Genomic DNA, 14,093 nt, shown 5'->3' with positions numbered 1-14,093 from the left:
GTCCACAATCACTGCTGCTGCATCACCTCCCTTCCCTTCACGGGGGGCCGGGGCATGGTTCCCGCCAACGGCTGCCCCTGGGGAGAATGTGGAGGGTTTGCGCAGCAGCAGCGCTTGGGATATTCGGCTCCCGTAATCTACAGAATGGGCACCAGGGTCACGGATGAAGCACTGCAAAAAAAAACAAAAAAACACCTGCTTTTCCATGGATGGCACATGCGGCAGGAAAGATGGCAGAGTATGAAATGGACTGACTGTATTGTGTTCTGCGTTTGTTTTTTTTTAAGAGAAAAAAAAATCCAAAGGAGTTGATGAGGAGGACTTGTGACCAAGACACCAGAGATGGTTATTTCCAGCTCCTTACTGTTCTGACTTTGAAACCAAAGCTGATTTACCTGCACAGGTTGCTTAACATTTAAAAAAAAAAAATTAAAACTGACAAAAAAAACTGTACTTAAACTAGAGCAATATCTGTATGGTCAGTAAAGCTGCACTTTGTGTATTTCTTAACAGCTTCAGATCTGTCACTTTTAATTTGTACCATTAAAAAAAAATAAAGAATGGTTTGACATGAAAAATAAGCTTCCTTCCCGGGTTTGTCTTAAGTCTCATGAATGATTCATGTGATCAGAGCTCCTGTAATTCTACGTCTGTTCAATACAAAAGAAGTTAAAAATGCGTGGAAAAAATTGAAAGTCAAGTTTCCACGGTGAGTCGGGAGACGGACTTAAAAGAGTTGAAGATGCCACGAAAGACCCCTCCTAGTCCATAGTATACACACTTTAAAAAATCTTTTACCCTGTTGCCATTTTTTTGCCAACTTTGCAGGTTTTTAAGCTCTACAGAAACCTGTTGGACCAGAAATTATCTAGAACAGAAGACATGAGAAGAAAGAGCTATATTATACCACCAACCTGATCCACTCCCAAAGTTGCAAACCTCTCGCCCATAATATTATCTGGTCCATGCATGTACCCAACTGAAGAAACTCTCATCCTGGGGAAGAAGCAGGCATCCTAAATGGATTTCTGCAAGTCTTTCATTGTCATCATCCTAAACAGATTTATACCTTTCTAAACCTATTGGCTTAACTGGAATTAGAAGGGTGTAGCGGTTTAGGATGACACTGTGAATCCTGCATTGTTGAAAAAAAGACTTTCAGGATGACAGCCGTATACTTTAGAAGAAGAAGAAGAGTTGGTTTTTATATGCTGACTTTCTCTACCTTTTAAGGAGAATCAAACCGGCTTACAATCTCCTTCCCTTCCTTTCCCCATAACAGACAACTTGTGAGGAGGTGGGGCTGAGAGAGTTTGGAGAGAACTGTGACTAGCCCAAGGTCACCCAGCTGGCTTCATGTGGAGGAGCGGGGAAACCAACCTAGTTCACCAGATCAGAGTTGGCCATCTTAAAGACGGCATCTTAAAGAAACAGAAAACTCACAGCAAATTTGAGGCAGTCCAAACTGTAACAACTAATGATTAGTGCCACTTCATAACTAATACCCCAGAATCATCATGTCTCCACTCATCCTAGTCCTGCACCTAGTTGCCCCAGCATCTAGTACTTAGAGATGGTGCTTTCATGGCTGGGTTCTTGCCAAGAAAAATGGAGCTTTGTGAGGCAAAGAGGAAGGGCATTGATAAAAAATTCCCCTCGTCCATGTGCTCCATTTTTAGTAAACTATCAGCCCACTCTGTGCTTGGCATGTGAATAGGAAGACATATCCATGAATTTAAGAGATAGAAGGGATTTTCAGGTCTCAAAAAATCCTGGAATTAGGCTGCTAGTGATTGAACGAGGGTTGACAGGCACAGCCTGGCAACTGGTGGGAAATGGGGGTGGCAGGGGCTTCTGCATTGTGGGGGGGGGCAATCAGCATCCCTGGATTAATGATGTCGCTTCTGACCCAACCTGGAAGTGATGTCATCACACCAGGATGATCCTCTAGCATTCACTCAAAACTCTATGCTTTAACCATAGAGTTGGGAGTGAATGCTTGAACATCATCCAGCGTAATAACGTCAATTGCAGGTCATGCCAGAAGCAATGTTGTCATGCTGTGGATACCAATCATGCACCCCCATTTGGCCCTGGCTTTTCCTCTCACCACCCAGCTGAGCAGTGACAGGCAATGGAAGCTGGGAACAGGAGACCTCTGCCCTCAGTAGGAAGATGCCAACCTTAGATGCCAACCTGTCTGGGATAGGCTTAGGCTAGGGTTGGCAACCTTCAGGTACTAGCTGGGGATCTTCTGCTATTACAACTGATCTCCAGCCGATAGAGATCGGTTTTGCTGGAGAAAATGGCCACTTTGGCAATTGGACTCTATGGCATTGAAGTCCCTCCCCTCCCTGAACCCCTCCCTCCTCAGGCCCCACCCCCAAATTCTCCAGATATTTCCCAACCCGGAGCTGGCAACCCTAGCTTAGGCCCTAGGCCAATGCCTTATGAAGTGAGCCAGCACCAGGTAGGGAAATACCTGGAGATTTGGGGGGGTGCAGCCTGAGGAGGGCAGGATTTGGGAGAGGGGAGGGACTTCAATGGGGTAGAATGCCATAGAGACCACCTTCCAAAGTGGCCATTTTCTCCAGGTGAATTGATCTCTGTTGCCTGGAGATCACTTGCAATAGCGGGAGATCTCCAGCCATCACCTGGAGTTGGCGACCCTAGAAATGAGTCTTTCAGCACATTATAGTCAAGATCCTTGCCTCAGCATTTCAAACTGTTGAGGAGGGGATCCCCTGGAATCACAGCTCATCTACAGACAACAAAGATAGGTTCCCCTGGAGAAAATGGATGCTTTGGAGGGTGAACTCTATGGCATTGTACCTCACTGAGGTCCTTGTCCTCCCTAGGCTTCATCCCTAAATCTCCAGGAGTTCCCAACCTGGAGCTGACAACCCTACCCACCCCCAGCCCCCATCGGTGTCCAGGGAGGACCTGGCAACCCTACCTGAGTAGGTCACACCCAGCTAGTCTTATTGGCGTGCCTGAAGGAGACAACCGTGTCTCCATCCAATATTTCAGTTCTGTAGAAGGCAAAAGAGGGAAACCAGACAGAAGGGGGGGGGGATCTTTTCTTCAGTTTCTTCAGGAATCCCAAGAGACAGCATAAATGTGTCAGACTCAGGGAAGTGGCTGTAAAATACACTACATGATAATAACTGCACTGGGCCCTTAAAAAAAAATCTATTTAAATTATTATGGTGAGTACCATGTTAGCAACATGCAAGAGTCAGGTGTATTTTTTAAGACATCTGATCTCCAAAACTCAATTTAAAGAAATTCAAATTACAAATCTAATCAACTACAAATTATAACAAGGGCAGGAACAAATACTAAATATAACCCAGAACAGGCACTAACAGTAGAAGGGAAGTTCTTGATATCAAAATGTTGGCATCTGGGTAGAGTGGGGTTGCCACCTCCGGATTGGGAAATACTTGGAGATTTTGAGGGTGGAACCTGAGGGTGGAACCCTCCTCAGGCTCCGCCCCAAAAACCTCCCACCAGTAGCAAAGAGGAATCTGGTAACCCTACACACACACCACAATGGCATTTCATACCTATAATTCCATGAGTCAGGAAAATGATTTTTCAGTTTTAGTTCTGAAATGACAACACAGACCATATCATGGCAATGGACTTATAACCCTTACTGTTAGGGTTGCCAACCTCCAGGTACTAGCTGGAGATCTCCTGCTATTACAACTGATCTCCAACAGATAAAGATTGGTTCACCTGGAGAAAATGGCCGTTTTGGCCATTGGACTCTATGGCATTGAAGTCCCTCCCCTCCCCAAACCCCGCCCTCCTCAGGCTCCATCCCAAAAATCTCCAGGTATTTCCCAACCTGGAGCTGGCAGTCCTACTTACTGTAGACCCTGATAAAGTGTATCCATTCCTTCCCCACCTCACAATACATGGGGCACTTTCCGTGGCTCCTATTAGTTTCTTTAAAACTCTAATCATGGCATTCCCACCTCTCATCTAGTTATGCCCAGACTAAATTACAAAATAAAATTGTCAAGACAGTGACAAATCTGGCTGGTGGTAGAAAGTACTGTCAAGTCAAAGCTGACATGGCAACCCCATAGAGTTTTCAAGGTAAGAGACGTTCAGAGGTGGTTTGCCATTGCCTGCCTCTGTGTAGTGACCCTGGTATTCCTCTGTGGTCTCCCATCCAATCACTAACCAGGGCCGACCCTGCTTCCCTTCCAAGATCTGATGAGATCAGGTAAGTCTGGGCCACCCAGGTCAGGGTGCAAAACTGCTTAGAGCAGCCAGAAAAGGTTTAATGTGGGTTTGGCTTCAGCCACAGAACATGGTTTTCAATGACATGGCTCAGCCCTGGGAGGTGCTAAGAAGTGTTCTTCTCAGCATGTGCTAGTTGCTGTACACTCAGCACTGAGAAACTACAGTAACCTTCCATGCATCTTAGTAAGGGGGAAAGGATTCTGTGTCAGAGGACATCTTTTTAAGCAGTGATGAGACTGTGCCATTCTCTTTTTAGAAATTATGGTGGTGGTCAAAAGTGAACATGTGAACACATGAAGCTGCCTTATACTGAATCAGACCCTTGGTCCATCAAAGTCAGTATTGTCTACTCAGACCGGCAGCAGCTCTCCAGGGTCTCAGGCAGAGGTCTTTCACATCACCTACTTGCCTGGTTCCTTTAACTGGAGATGCCGGGGATTGAACCTGGGACCTTCTGCATGCCAAGCAGATGCTCTACCACTGAGCCACAGCCCCTCCCTGTCAAGTCGCTGCCAACTTATGGCAACCACTCATGGGGTTTTCAAGACAAGAGACGAACAGAGGTGGCTCGCCGTTGCCTGCCTCCGTGTAGCAACCCTGATGGCAACTTCCTCGGCGGTCTCCCATCCAAGTACTAACCAGGGCTGACCCTGCTTAGCTTCCAAGATCTGACAAGATTGGGCTAGGCTGGGCCATCTAGGTCAGGGATTAGAGTACAGTGAAGGTCCTTGTGTTGTGGTGGCAGCTGCTGCTAAAAGCAATGTTTTATTGAATCTGCTCACTCAAGCGAGCGTGGTGTAGTGGATAAGAGCAGTGGTTTGGAGCGGTGGGGTCTGATCTGGAGAACCAGGTTTGATTCCCCACTCCTCCACATGAGTGGTGGAGACTAATCTGGTGAACTGGATTTGCTTTGCCACTCCTACACATGAAGCCAGCTGGGTGACCTTGGGCAAGTCACACTCTCTCAGCCTCACCTACCTCACAGGGTGTCTGTTGTGGGGAGGGGAAGGGAAGGTGATTGTAAACCGGTTTGAGTCCCCCTTAAGTGGTAGAGAAAGTTGGCATATAAAAACCAACTCTTCTTCTTCTTCTTCAATCAGATCTCCAACAGCCAGTAAGAAGCCTAGGGAGAAGTCCCACCTGGCCCTGCCCACTTTCTAAAAATAGTTGGCAGGTGCCTGGAGAAGCATCAGTGGATGCCATGGTACTCATGGGTGCCATGCTTGGGACCCTGTCTTAGAGCATTCAAAAACCATTCTAAGCAAACTTATGCCACTTGGGCCTTTTATGAATGGCTGCTTCCCTCGCTGTCACCCCTCTGATGGCTTTGGGTCTTTGTTTTGATTATGCGTGCCGTTTCCGACCATCAGAGGTCACCTTGCTCTTCCCCTGTGCTTTCCCCACGTTTTGTCCACCTTGTCAGAGACCTGTTTTATCTCGAATTTGAAAACTCGGGAAAATGCAGGGAAAGGCAGGGGTGAGCGAGGCGACCTCTGATGGTCAGAAAGGGCAGGTATAATAAAAAAAGAGAGACCTGAAGTCACCGGGTGGGTGACCGTGAGGGAAACAGCCTTGCATAAAAGGCCTTGCATTTTTTACCAAAATATATTTCATGGCTCACTTCAGACATTATACCAAATTAGAGTTAAGTCAGCTTAACTACAGTTTAGTGGGATGCCCATATTGTTAAATCAAAGTTTTCAGTCAGCTGGCAAAACCAGAATCAGAAACTATAGTTTGAAGTGGATTTATAGACCATGGTTTGTACCAACTATGGTGCAGCATGATGTCTGAACACTCAAGCCTGTTATAGCTGTTACTCCACCTCTGGAGGCCACTAGACCCAGGGACTGGAGTTTGTACATATGGAAGCACACAAGCAGTTCTAAGCCATAGTTAATTTGTTCAGCTGGAAGCTCAAGCCATGCTTTGGGTTGATCTAAGCTATGGTTGCCCTCACCTGGATATACCAGGCTAGCCTGATCTCATCAGATCTCAGAAGGTAAGCAGGGTCAGCTCTGGTTAATATTTGGAAGGGAGGCCACCAAGGAAGCCCAGGGTTGCTACAGAGGCAGGCAATGGCAAACCACCTCTGAATGCATATAAAAACCAACTACTACTACTACTCCGCCTCTTCTTCTTGCCTTAAAAACTCTACAGGATTGCCAGAACTCAGCTGTGACTTGACAGCACGTTACACACAAGCATACACACATGGTTAACACAAACCTTGTAATTTTTAAACTGAGCCAAAGACTTCCGAATATTTTTATAGCCTCTTTGCTTATAAGAAGTTTGCAGTCCTTAGGAATAGATTCTACATTTTATCAGAAACACACGCACACACAATGTACAATACCAACATGCAGTGAGAGAGAGAGATATGACCTTTTCAGATGTGGTCGGTTAAGTCTGAAATCCTTTCTTGATGGCTGACCCACTTATTCATTTAAAAGAAATGGTTTTTCTATGTTATTTTTGGCTGTAGTTGCATTTGTAAAGTACTAAACTCCTAAATTAGAACCCTGGATGTTTGGGGAATAAAACACAAACTACAAGTACTTTTTAGAACAAAATCAGTCAGTATCCCTATGAAGTGTTACTTGTGTGTGTGTTTAAGAATGTTAAGCAGCACCAAAAAACAATTGATTGTTTTTAGGGATTTCTCCCCTTTTTTATTTCACACAAATATGGGATTGGGTTTTCATCACACACAGCCTGCGGCAAAAAGAAATTAGCTCGTAAAATAAATCACATAACCCCAAAAGTCCCCAAAAGTCCTCTTCAAATTCTTTACTTCCTGAAGAAAATAACTCCGTACTTCTCATGCCAAAAAATGATTTTTTAAAGTATCAAATGATTTCTACCAAAAAAAACAAAAGGCCTTTATGAGTAATATAATTATGTTGAAGGGTTCAGAGCTTTTCACACACTTTGTCCTAGGTCTTTTATGCATAGCTGTTTCCTAGGGTTGCCAACCTCCAGGTACTGGGGAGAAAAATGGCACCTCTGTACTCGTACCAAGAGGTTTAGAAAAACAGTACAGGAAACTGTATATACACAAAGTGCAAATATTTATAAGCTACTGAGGTGAAACATAGACCATATACGTGACATATACACAACACAATTATATACAATATGTACAGTTCACACAAAAAATGTAGAGAAATTTCCAAAGGTCTCAACTGAGTACCAAACATATATAGAGGAAGTTCCAAAGGTCTCAACTGAGTACCAAATGAATGCTAATATTGTAATCCTTGTGTAAAGTTCATATAGAGCCACAATCATCGATGGATACGGCCACCCACAGCAGTGGAAATCTTTCTTCAGTCCTTAATACAAAAGTGCTGTTACATATTCATCATTCCTTCCCACACAGGGTAAGTATAAGCAATTACAATCAGACGTCAGTAAAGTACATCATAGTGCAGATAGGGCTTCAGGCCCTATCTGACAATTGGACTCTATGGCATTGAAATCCCTCCCCTCCCCAAACCCCGCCCTCCTCAGGCCCTCCCCAAAAACCTCCCGCTGGGGGCAAAGAGGGACCTCGCAACCCTACTGTTTCCCTCACCAATGACTTCAGGTCTTTGTTGTGATTTTGCATGCCGTTTCTGACCATCAGAGGTCACCTTGCTCTCCCCCTGCCTTCTACCGCGTTTTGCCCGCGTTTTCAGAGACCTGTTTTGTCTCAAATTTGAAAATGCGCACAAAATGCAGGGGAAGGCAGGGGGAAAGCGAGGCGACCTCTGACGGTCGTAAACAGCATGCATAATCAAAGACCCGAAGTCATCAGAGGGGGGATGGTGAGGGAACCAGCTGTGCATAAAAGACCTTAGCTATTCTCAGAACAATCTGGTAAGGTTGGCTGGTATTATTACAAGGTATCCCCATATTGCATAGTGAAAAATCATGGCAGGTACAAGATTTGAACCAGAGATCTACAGATTCACAGGTCATGCGTTCATACTCCTGTATCACTAGTTCAAATCAAATCACACCTTTATTTGGCATTAAAAAGGTACATAATAAGGTTAGCATCACTAGTTCTGCTATGAGTGGTTTCAAAGAATGGAGACAGAGGGTTGGACCCAAAACACCACCAGCTGAGTAGGACTTCCTTGCTTCCCCCTTCCTGCTACTATTCATTGTCACCCTTGAAATTCTGCGCCGTTGGGCCAAGGGGCCTTCGGGAACAGCATGGGAGTAAAGGGGGGGGTCTTGGGAGAGGAGGAAAATCAACAAAACTCATCCTCCCCTCCAGCAGAATGGCACCTTTCGATCCAACTCATTGACATCTAGGGTTGCCAACCTCCAGGTACTAAATAGACTAGCTAAGTGCAAAAATAGTATTCAGCTCACACTGATAATGCATTATCAGTGTGAGCTGAATACTATTTTTGCACTTAACCTCTAGGTACTAGCTGGAGATCCTCCGCTATCACACTGATCTCCTGGTGACAGAGATCAGTTCCCCTGGAAAAAATGGCCACTTTGGCAATTGGACTCTATGGCATTGAAGTCCCTCCCCTTTCCAAACCCCACCCTCCTCAAGCACCACCTCCCCCCCCCAGAGCAGGCAACCCTACTGACATCTTTTATGAATGAAATAGTGAACTGGAGACAAAAAATTAGGTTCATTCAGACTCAAGGGCAGTGTTTGAGTAAATTGTGGTTGTCAGGTTTGCCCTACATAATCCGTGGCTTTGTCCTAATTCTAGAGCCACCTGTGCACATGGTTTGAGCATTTAAATTTCAAACTTGGGTGCTCAGATAAACTGCACATTACATTACCGATGAAGGCAGCTTTGACTCTTGAAAGCGTATACCCTGAAACTCTTGTTGGTCTCTAAGGTGGCTCTTTACACACAAAGTGCTACTCGTCTCAGCTCTAACTGTCCTACCGCAGACCAACGTGGCTACCCTCTGAAAATACATATTACATGTTTCTTCCCTTTCTGCTAATTAGTGTAGATATGAAGGTAAGGGAGGTGTTTCAATTACCACCTATTGAGGATGAAGGTGGCTCAGGGATAAGGGATAGGAGCTAGAGGCTATAGGTGTCAGTTTTGTTAATTAGTTTTATTGCAGGCCAAAATGTATGGCAGGAAATAAATAATTTGGCAAATAATTCCAGTGTGAAGGGGCTACCACCCAAAAGGCCCTGCTCTGTTCCCTACTTGACCTCTAAGGAGAGAGGGAGGTGTATATGTTGTGGTTGATATGTATTAATCTGTCTTCACGTGCATAGGGCTGCATATTGGAGTTCTGACTTGAATGCGAGCCAAATACTTTTCATTGCTACTAAAATAATACCAGTCTGTTGGGACTGGCTGCATTTTGTTGCCAGATTCCTCAAATGAGATCCCTGTCATCAAATACCGTAAGCTATTTAAAATATGGATTGAAAATTCTTGCAATTTTTTGGCTCTGTTTTGCTGATGGGGATTCACCGATGTAGCTGTTTCACCCTTATTTGTTTCTGCTGGACTTTTCATTGGGTTTGATGCTGTATTTCCTTTATATAAGACTGGAATGGGGGGGGGGAGAATTACTTACTTTTTTTCTGAAACCCTTTAATGCATCGCTTAAGAAAGGCAAATATGGATCCACTTCCACAACAGCTTCTTCTGCCCCCCCGAACTCAGGCAGTAAATACCACCCACAGTTGCAGCAAATGGATGATCTTGAGGCTTTCATGGTTTCTCCCCCCGCCCCCCCAGGGCGCAAGTCTTTAATGGCTCGAGCCCTACCTCAGCTCTTGGCATCGGGAACAAAAGGTTCAGATGAACACAAAGCAGGTGATCCAGAGCAGGTCTTCGGGGGCCAAACGTCTAACAAACTAAAACATTCGTCTGCTGATTGTCTTTGTCAGCTCTTAGGAGACAATGTTTTAAACATTTACAGGTAACAGAATGCTGCCATTTCCAGTACATTTGCAGTAAGATCCTCTCTCAATATTAATGCGGATGACTTCTGGAGATGTTAAAATCTTGACATTTCAGACATACCAGTTCCAATCCTGACATTATTTTTGGAATCTTTAGAAATAAAGTTCTACGGTGCATTTTTGTTGTTGTTGTTTGCCTTCCGGGGTTCAGCATGTTTTCATATTTTTATGGCTTTTGCTTCCTCATGAGGAGAAGTTTTGTTTAGGCCAACAAATCAATAGAAAGCTAGATTCAGAAGAGTCGAAAAGATATCACTCTGTGATCCTAAGAAAGACTGAAGGCCGGAGAAGAAATGTTTTCCGCAGAGTTGTAGCTCATCATGCCAAGGGTGTCTCAGGGAAGCCACCATAGGTTAGGGTTTGAATCCCCACTGTAGGTTTTTTAATCCCCACAGGGCTGTTGTGAGGATAAAGTGGTAAAAAAGGTAAAGGTAAGGGGCCCCTGTGCAAGCACCGGGTCATTCCGGACCCATGGGGTGACGTCACATCCCGACGTTTACTAGTCAGACTTTGTTTGCGGGGTGGTTTGCCCTTGCCTTCCCCATTCGTCTACCCTTTACCCCCAGCAAGCTGGGTCCTCATTTGACCGATCTCGGAAGGATGGAAGGCTGAGGCTACCTTGAGATGGCTCCCGGAAACCAGCTTCCGCTGGGATCGAACTCAGGTTGTGAGCAGAGCTTGGGCTACAGTACTGCAGCTTACCACTCTGCGCCACGGGGCTTCCTGGGGAGAAAGTGGAGGAGTGGATAATTATATGGTAAGCTGATTTGGGTGCCTATCGGGGAGGAAACTATAGTATAAATAAACATGGATGACAACTAACACATGGCACTCTGATGACAGCCATGTGCAATCCATGTTAGTGTGGCCGCTGCCCATACTGTATGGAGCTGAACCATGTCTCCCACCCCACGCTATTTCTCTTTAAGCAAAACTGCCTCTTCTCCCTATCAAAATGAGCAGCGAGGAGACTAGGGTTGCCAGGTCCCTCTTCGCCACTGGCAGGAGGTTTTGGGGGCAGAGCCTGAGGAGGGCAGGGTTTGGGGAGGGACTTCAATGCCACAGAGACCAATCGCCAAAGTGGCCGTTTTCTCCAGGAGAACAGATCTCTGTCGGCTGGAGATCAGTTGTAATAGAAGGAGATCTCCAGCTAGGACCTGGAGGCTGGCAACCCTAGAGGAGACCTACTTGCACTTAAGTAAACTAGAGAGCACTGCCATAGCTAAAAGAGTACCACTGCTGTAGGGTAATTAATTGCACAAGGATTGGGACAATCCCTACTCAATAAAACCTGAGACGTTTTCCATAGTTCAAGCCATTATGATTATTCTGTAATCGCATGATAGGAAGTGACCACACTGAATTAAAAAACAGTGCTTGCTTCCCCAGTGTTAAAAAAATAGACTATTTGTAGACTTGGAAAGGGTACCAAAAAGGAAATTAAAATGACCAAGAGGCTGAATCAGCTTCCATATGGGAAAGAGTTGTTTGTTTGTTTGGTTTTAAGTTGGAGTTTTTCCATTTTAAAGTAAGAGTGACTGATATTTATAAAGTGATGACTGTTTGGGAAGTGGTTGGGTGGACTCTACCAAGCTTTCCCACTTGTTCTCTTCCAATTCTTCCCATACCCCTCAGCATAGCCTCAGTCCCATGTGGCTTTTGTCCAGGTGGGTCCCACAATCCCCTGAATAACCCTTTTAATGGCCAAAGGGAGTCTTCCTCCTCTGACTTTTGTTGGTGGGAAAAGCTGGTGGGATTAAGGTTGCCAACCTCCAGGGGGTAAAACCAGAAGAAAATAGGCTTGGTGAGTTCATGATGGAGATCAAAAACCAGCACACACAAAATGAATATAAATATAAATATAAATATATTTATAAATATAAATATACAATATAAATATAATAAAAAGTGCAAAGTGAAACAGTGATACACAAAGTGAAACAGTGCTTAATATACAATTGACATAACATGAACAACATATAAGAACACACAACAGGACAAAAGTACAATATCCAATTTAAGTCAAGATGATAACGGTCTTATGGTATAATAACAATAAATTCCTTTTTTTCAAAACAGGGGAAATTGCACAGTCCCAACAATGGATGGCTGGAAAAAAATCCACAGCATGGCTGCTGTTTCCGGTTGTGCAGCGTCCCTGCTGTTTCCGGTTGTGCATGCTGTATATGTATATTCTGACTATATATTACTCTTCCTACACACTTAACACTGAGAGACACTGTCCTTCAGTGTTACTCCTCTGAAGATGCCTGCCACAGCTGCTGGCGAAACGTCCGGAAAGAAAATACCAAGACCACGGTTACACAGCCCGGATAACCTACAAGAACCAAAGAATTGTTTTTGTTTGGTTTGGGTTTAAAATATCCATTTCTGACCTTCTAGAAAAGGGAATAAATAAATGTGGAATCCCCAAGGTTCAGGCCAGTGGGAGTTTGGAGTGATTTGTGGACAATAAAGAAAGAAAACTCGGGAGTTTGTTTCACTGGGTTAGGTTGTTCTGACCCAGTAAGATTTCTCTGATACTCTCAGGTGTAGAGGTTTATTAACATGGTGTGTATTTTAACCATTTGAAGGCCTCCGAAGGCATCCCTAATTTGAAAGTGCCTTTAAGATCAAACAACAGTTGGTTTTGAAATTTCTTCAAAGAGCCAAAGCAGCCTGTCTGATTTCACTTCCCTGACAACAAGTGCATGGTATTGTCTTTGATATGCTGGCAGCCACAGAAGTTTGAAGTTTTCTATTAAGACAAGCACTATTTACTTCTATGGCACTTACGCATAATAGAGCACTTTTGACTTCTATAAAGTGCATGTTATTAAAGCACTTTGCTAATGTACTGAGGCGCTTTCACAAAACAAGGGAAGACAGAAGCAACCCGTTTTCGAAATGTCTTTGGGAAATGAGATGAAAGTAGGTGGGGGGGGGAGAGGGAGCTTAAGGGCTGCAAAGCCCTTCTTTAACAATAAGAAGAGCGATCTTAAAACGCCGCAATGCATGATTAAAGGCATCACCTTTATGCTTACAAGTACTTCCATAAACATTTGTAACAATTTAAGCGTAGTCTGCCGTTCTTCACTGTTCGCACAAGGGCCCTTCATTTAAATGGCAACCTTTTAGATGACGCTGAAGGAGGGAGAGGGACTTTGACACAGCAGCCGTCATGGTCTTCCTGACAAAAGTAAAACTGAGTCATCAAAAAAGATAGAATGACACAGTTTGCATTCCTAGGTAACTATTGCTGGTTGTATTTAATGTTGCATCTAATGTCACAACTCTGGTGCTTGCGTAGCCATCTGAAATTAACTTCACTCATTATTGGGAATGATGAAAAGAATGAACTCAAGAATCTTAGCTGTTGTCTAATTTCTAGAACAGGGGGATCGAACTCATTTGTTCTGAGGGCCGGGCCATGCCTCGCCAGCCCAGATTGGGACTGGGGAGGTGGCTAGCGGGCTGGATAAGAGCCCTCAAGGGGCTGGATCTGGCCCCCGGGCAGTATGTCTGACACCCCTGGTCTAGGACTTATCCCAGGATAGTACTCCAATACAATGGTGGTCAACTTTTAAATTTTCAGGAGGCATTCTGGGAAATTAACAGAGTGCATCAAGCCCATGTTAACATTTTCCAGGCACGGTCTTCTTTGTGTGCCCCATCTACCTATCTGTCATCATTTTATCCCGCCTTTCTTCCAAGGAGCTCAAAGTGGCATACAGGATTACCCCTTCTTCCATTTTAGCCTCACAACAACCCTGTGAGGTACGTATAGGGGTGAGTGGGGATTTGAACCTTTTTCAACCATTACACCACACTGGCTGTCAAGTTCCAACTCACTTTTATTTTCCTCACAATCCTTCAA

Source organism: Euleptes europaea, chromosome 11 (genome assembly GCF_029931775.1).
Source record: "Euleptes europaea isolate rEulEur1 chromosome 11, rEulEur1.hap1, whole genome shotgun sequence".
In the NCBI taxonomy this organism is placed as follows: domain Eukaryota; kingdom Metazoa; phylum Chordata; class Lepidosauria; order Squamata; family Sphaerodactylidae; genus Euleptes; species Euleptes europaea.
This window is presented reverse-complemented; position numbering follows the sequence as displayed.